This window comes from Neovison vison, chromosome 12 (genome assembly GCF_020171115.1).
Source record: "Neovison vison isolate M4711 chromosome 12, ASM_NN_V1, whole genome shotgun sequence".
NCBI lineage: Eukaryota > Metazoa > Chordata > Mammalia > Carnivora > Mustelidae > Neogale > Neogale vison.
The window spans coordinates 132,527,514-132,534,467 of record NC_058102.1 but is presented as its reverse complement, the minus strand read 5'-3'; the positions used below and the strand labels follow the sequence as shown (position 1 = coordinate 132,534,467).

The 6,954-nt window shown below is 44.8% G+C and overlaps 1 pseudogene; it reads left to right on the top strand.

Moving 5' to 3' along the window:
- The first annotated feature begins 1,240 nt into the window (after positions 1–1,240).
- On the top strand, positions 1,241–1,977 carry LOC122891710 (annotated as a pseudogene).
- Positions 1,978–6,954: the final 4,977 nt, after the last annotated feature.

Here is a 6,954-nt window from a genome sequence, read left to right as displayed (position 1 = left end):
GGGGGTGCCTGGGTGGCTCAGTCAGATAAGGTCTGCCTTCAGCTCAGGTCATGATCTCCAGGTCCTGGGATTGAACCCCAAATCAGGCTCCCCACTGAGCTTCTCCCTCTCCCTTTGCCCCTCCCTCCTGCTCATACTCTCTCACAAATAATTTCTTTTTAATTTTCGTAAAGAAAATGATTTGGTAACTTTTGTATACTTTTAGCTTACTATTTAATCCTAATATAAAAGCTAGATTTACTAATACAAAGTTATAATTACTTTTTCATGGACTAAATGCTGCATGCAAGAGAATATTATTAGCATATAGCTACATAAACTCACAAAAAGACTAAATTTCCCACAAGAGATTATTAATTTAGGAATTGAGCATGAGCCCCTAAGAGCACTGAAAACAAAAACAAAGCTAGCAATTATTGCTTTAAAACTGTTAAACAGATAACTATTCTATTTAAAATTTCACATCCAAAAAAGAAATTGCTTCCTGAAAGCAATTATTAAACAATCTTTCCTGACCTAAATTTCAAAAATAAATCTATAATTACAGAATATGAAATAGCTTTCATTTTGAATACAGTTGATAGAAGCAACTTTTAAATCAAAAAAATCTAGTTAAAGTCACCTCAAACTTAGGGTGGAGGGAACCCAAATATGAAGCCATAGTAACAAGAAGCCACCCTATGCAGTTTTAAATGTGTGTAATTGATCGAGGCCTACTGGCCTCGCTCACCAATCAGGAAATGTCAGCTCCTCCTTTCTAAAAGAAAGCCAGTATGGAACAAAATCACTCCAGTACACATGCCTCGAGTGCCAACCAACCAACCAACCATCTCACCCAAATCACCATGGTGTTTCAGATGATGACAAACCACTTAATTCTCTGAAAGTCCCCCAAACCTTAAACTCGACTCTTCCCAAAACCCTATATAAGAATAGAAGACTGCTCTTTCAGAAAAGACTTGACCAGCATAGTTCTCTATTACTAGTAGGCAATAAATTCCATCTTCATCTTTTTAGTTTACATATTGAGGGCTCATAATCCTTTCACAAGAATTGTTAAAGTCCTATAATAATTTACCATCATAGGCCGCAGACCGCCGCCTCCACCCTGGCTGTGGCCCTGCCGGTTACATAACTCATTTCGGGCTCCGCACGGCCTCACTTCTCGGTAGCCTGCGACCTCAGGATGCTTTGACCCCACGATGGCATCCACTGCCGCCAGCTCCCATCCGAGGTGTGAATGACAGAGGTGGTGCCATCCAGCGCCCTCAGCGAGGTCAGCCTACACCTCCTCTGCCACAATGACATAGACACTGTGAAACATCTATGTGGCAACTGGTTCCCCATCTAGTACCCAGACTCATGGTATCGAGATATCACCTCCAACAAAAAGTTCTTTTCCCTTGCCGCAACCTACAGGGGCGCCATCGTGGGAATGACAGTAGCCGAAATAAAAAGTAGGAGCAAGATGCACAAGGAGGATGGAGATATTCTAGCCTCCAACTTCTCTGTTGACACGCAGGTTGCGTACATTCTAAGTCTGGGAGTAGTGAAGGAGTTCGGGAAGCAAGGCATAGGTTCTCTTTTTACTTGAGAGTTTGAAGGATCACATATCAACCACCGCCCAAGACCACTGCAAAGCCATCTACCTGCATGCCCTCACCACCAACAACACAACAATGAACTTCTATGAAAACAGAGACTTTAAGCAACATCACTATCTCCCCTATTTCTACTCCATCCGAGGGGTCCTCAAAGATGGCTTCACCTATGTGCTCTACATCAACGGCGGCCACCCTCCCTGGGCAATCCTGGACTACATCCAACACCTGGGCTCCTCGCTAGCGAACCTGAGCCCTTGCTCCATCCTGCACAGGATCTACCCATCCTGCACAGGCCCACAGCCTGCTCTGTAGCTTCCTGCCATGGTCTGGCATCTCCAGCAAGGGGGACATTGCCTACAGCCAGACCATGTGATGCCAGCTGGGCAGGGGCCAGCAGGCCCCGCCCTTTGGCACACCACAGAACCGGCCTTCCTGGCTGTTGGACTTCTGTCGTCTGCAGAGGAGCTGGTGACCCCTTGCCGCGCCCATTGGTCTGCCCCAGCTGCAGGCCCGTTGCTACGATGGCTCAGAGCAGAGCGTTGTGGGCACACCTAGTCTCTGACAGGAATGCATTCACATGGTTCAAAAATGGAGAAGGTACCAAAAGATCAAGCTCCTCCTCCCGCCAACCCCAACCACTCAGCGGCCCTCCTTCTGCATCGTGGCCGAGTGCCCAGGTCTGCTTTGGCAGCAGCTGCTTGGGGCAGGTACCTGGTAAACCAGAGCTCTGCTCAGATGTGCCCACTTCTGAGGTCATGAGAGACACAGAGAGCCCTCTCTCAGACCTCCGAGCCACAAAGGGTCGCACGGACTGCCAGGCCCACGCCCTGGTGCACGGAGGCAGCCCAGAGCACTTGGGTGCTGGGGGACTCACGCTGGATTCCCCCCATCTGTGCCTTGATTTGTGTGCAGACTGGGAGGGACTCCGGGCCTGGAGGGCTCGTACTCCAGGCTAGAGCAGGACATTTCCCTGGGGGCTTCACCCCTTCTCCCCTCTTCTTTCCCACAGGATCTTCCAGCCCTCTTTCCTTTTCCCATAACCTTTGGAAACCACCACCTCTGCCTGCGTGCGCCCTGGTCCTGCCTTCACATGCATGCCCCAGCCCCACTAGCCGGCTGGGGTGTGGCGGCATTCACTGTGGTCTGTTTCCTCCTCTGACTCCTTCCCTCCACAGCCGGTTCCTTCTAGCTCCTTCCTCCAAAGCCAGAATGTACTTTTATTGGAAGGGAGGAACCCAGGTGTTATGCACAGATCTCACCCTAAAGACAGGGGAGCCTCAGAACAACAAAGGGGTGAAAGGGAATGCCAGATCCTGTCCAAAACCAGCCCTCAGAAGCCTGGGGTGTGGAGAGCAGCCCCTGCCTCTCTGTGAGGGGCTGTGGCTTGGTGGGCAGATCCCAGAGGCTTTTCACCCAAGCACAGAGCTTGGGGGCTTAGACCCTGACTGGGAGGTCAAGTTCTCCAGTGCCCTCCTGCTGAGGGCTTCGAGCTGTCTTGGGGAGCTTGCATCTGCCTATTAGATGGGAGGCGTTGGCTCACCTGAGCTGAGCTGCCCCCAGAGCTGGGCTGAGGACAGGGGCAGTGAGGTTCCTGGGGGTCCCCTCCCCAGCCCCCAAGTCCATGAGCTACAGCTCCCAAGATGCAGACAGGAGGAAGTCGAGTGCTCTCGATCGAATGGGGTCCGGCCTTTGGGGCTGGGGGCCGTCACATGCCTTGATGCCCCTCAGTCCCCAGGGGCAGAGACAGGAGAGGCTGTCCGAGCCAGGAAGTGTGCGAACATCACTCACTTCAGCATCACGCTTACCCCCACCCCCACCGCTGCTTGCCGCCTACCCTGCCCTGCGCAGTAGAGGAGCGTGGCAGTCATGCCCAGTGTTGCTGCAGCGTCATGGAGCCATGGCCGTGGTGTGCTGGCCTTAGGGCAGGAGAAGGGGGAGCAAACAGGCAGAAGGCCAAGGCCCAATGACTGCCATGCTCCACTCCCCCAGAACTGCCCAGCCTGGGGCTGCCTCCACTCTCGGGGTGGGAGAAAGGTGTTCTCAAGAGGAGGGTGAGCCCTGGACCAGAGAAGCACTTTTCCTCCTCCAACCACTTCCTGACTGGCAGTGCCCCCGTCAGGGACAGGTCCCCGGCTCACTGACCTGTCCTCACCCCTGCACTGACCCTGGCGATATGCTGAGGCCCAGCTTGGTGTTCTCTCTCATCTGAATCAATGGTGACATGTGATTTTTATTTCTGCCCTGAGGGGTCAGGAAGAGTCTTCTGGAAGCTTTTGCCTTGGACATTCATAATCGAGATCAGAGGCCTTGCCCTGCCCCTCCCTCCATGCCCCCAATCACTGCAGTGTCCAGCCCAGTGTTGAACAGATTGTAGTGTTTTGTCTCATTACACATAAACAGACTTTAATTGGTTAAAAAAAAAAAGAATACCATCATATTTGTTTCCTTAATAAAATATAAATGAAGTATGTGATTCCTTTGATCCATTTTACTATAACTAAAACTAACATGAATACCAGTAAAAGAATAAGTAGCAAGTAACCACAATATTGGGCCCCCCAAAAATTTTTTTAAAAATGCATACAACTGACAGGTTAAATTGTCAGAAGGGACCCATGTCAAACTTTCCTTTTGTTTACGTGGGAATTAGTATTATGTTAAAAACAGTATATGCAGGTTAAACCCCATTCACTCAATAAACAATTATTGAATAGAACTATATATGCTAGAACGTTTTCTAGGCTCTGAGAACATGGCAATGAACAGATAAAAATCCTACTCATGAGTGAAGTAAATACAATAAACAATAAACTACACAGGCAGAATAGCCAGTAGTAGAGGAGAAAAACTAAAGCAGAGAAATCAAATTTTGATGTGCTATAGGATAACCAAGAAATCAGGATATTTCCTGAAATATAGGATAACCAAGAAAGGCCTTAATTTTTTTTAAGACTTTATTTATTTATTTGACAGAGAAAGAGATCACAAGTAGGCCCCCTGCTGAGCAGAGAGTCCTATACAGAGCTCCATCCCAGGACCCCCGCATCATAACCTGGGTGGGCAGAGATTCAACCCACTGAGTCACCCAGGTACCCCGAAAGGCCTTAATTTTTAAGCAAATCTTAAAAAAAAAAAAAAGGAGGAGCAAGGAGCAAGCAAGCCATAAGAGAGTATTGTTGGGAAAAGCACTCCACACAGAGTCACAGCAAGTAGAGAGGTATGCTCAAAGTGTTTATAGTGAGCAAAAAAGAAAAAAAAGGAAAAACATTCAGTGTGCCTCAACAGAGTGAAAAGGACAGAAAATAGGAGTTGAAATCAAGGAGAGGTGGTAAGCAATAGGGAGAGACTGGAGATGAATAGATCATACAAGGCCTTGGAGGTGTTAGAAAAAACTTCGGCACATACTCTGAGTGAAATCGGAGACAATTGGGGTTTGAGCAGAGGAAGACATAATCTGACTTGTGTTTTAAAAGATCCACTGTGTTTAGAATTAATGGAAAAAGAAAAGGCAAAAGAACAAACAAACAAGAAGAACAATTAGTTAATTATTACACTTATACAGACAACAGATGACGGTGGCTTGGTCATGGAGGATGTGTTTGGCTTCTGGATATATTTTGAAGGAAGACCTGACAAGATTTGCTGACAGAGTAGATGGGATGTGTATGAAAAAGAAAAAGACAGGAGTCAAAGATGATACCAAGTTTTTTGGCAGAGCAACTAGAAGAATTGTCATTAACTTAATTGGGAAAGATAAGAAGGGCAGGTATAAGCAAGCATATCAATAGTTCAATTTTGGACATGTTAAGTTTGCAATACCCAATAACTATCCCAAAGAAATATCAAATAGGTGGTTTTGTATGTAGGTCTGGAATCCTACAGAGAGATGTGGGCTGGCGATACAACCTTGAGGATCATTAGAATATACAAGATAGTAAAAGTCAAGAGAAGGAAGATCAAAGACTGATTCCTGGAAGACTTCAATGTGGAAGAGGTGGAGAATGAAGAGAAAGAAGCAAATCGGGCTGAGATGTACAGACTAGAAAGGCAGTGGGGAAACCAGGTGAGTGAGTGATATTCTGAAAGCTAAATGAAGACAGAATTTTGGAGAAGAGAGTTTTCCAATGGGTCAAAGATTGCTGATAGATTAAATAAAATGAGATCTAAGAAATTATGTCTAGATTTATTAAAATGAAAATCGGTAGTAACCTTTGAAAAATCAATTCTGGAGTAATGGGAGTGAAAATTACTAGTGAGAATTCAATTCAACAATTCAATAGAATTCATTCACTATTGAATAAGGGAAATAAGGATCACTGAGTGTACATGGTTCTTTTAAGGATTTCATAGCTAAGTGGAATGATCATAGATGACTTAATTTTCTTGTGTAGTTCAATCCTTACACAATGATGATGTAGTATTTTTGTAATATCTTGAAATTTTTTAAATTGCATACATGTAGCACTATTTTTTTTTTTAAGTGCCAGACCAAGAGGACACCTGAGTGGCTTAGTCGGTTAAGTCTCTGATTCTTGGTTTGGCTCAGGCCATGATCTCAGGGTTGTGAGATCAAGCCCTGCACAGGGCTCTGCTCTCGGTGCCAAGACGGCTTGTCCCTCTCCCCACTACCACACCTCAAACACAACTCTCTTTCTAATATAAACAAATAAAATCTTTTTAAAAAGCCAGACCAAGGCATTAAATAATTCATGAAATTATACAAGCAAAAGACTCCTTAAAATTTTTCTAGATATATAATATTATATAACCTGATTATCATTTTTCTCATGCTTAGAAAGACCACAGAAAAACTCTAAGTTCCAACAGCAGTATTTCATGCTTGATAAAAATCATCTAACTCTAGGATATCTTCTACTATCCAAAATCATTAGTCAAATTAAAATTCTGTAAGGAAAGTACAAGGGGTTTAGAATGTAGAAAATATTCCTACTTTGTAAATTGAATTCTCATAAATTCTATAATATGAAGTTACTATTGAAAATTTTGGTGGGGTGCATGTAGAAATAGATTCTCTTTAAAAAGGAAGGATAATAGCACGCATGCATGGTACCTTAAGAAGAAGATTCAACACATTAGCAACATCTTAGTTTATAGCACAGGGATCAAATGAAATGTTTGTATAGAAATGGGACAAGTTGCCGTATGAAATCTCTTGGTAATATTCAGATCAATTTGAGGGTCCAACATTTGAGCACTCATGCATTAGGAACCAAAACCAAAACCTAGTGACTAGCAATTTTCTTGGTAATAAGAGTGCCAGTATAGCAGGTAACTTCTTTTTGCAACACATCAGATTTTAAAAGTATTCTATTTTTCACAAAACTCAACC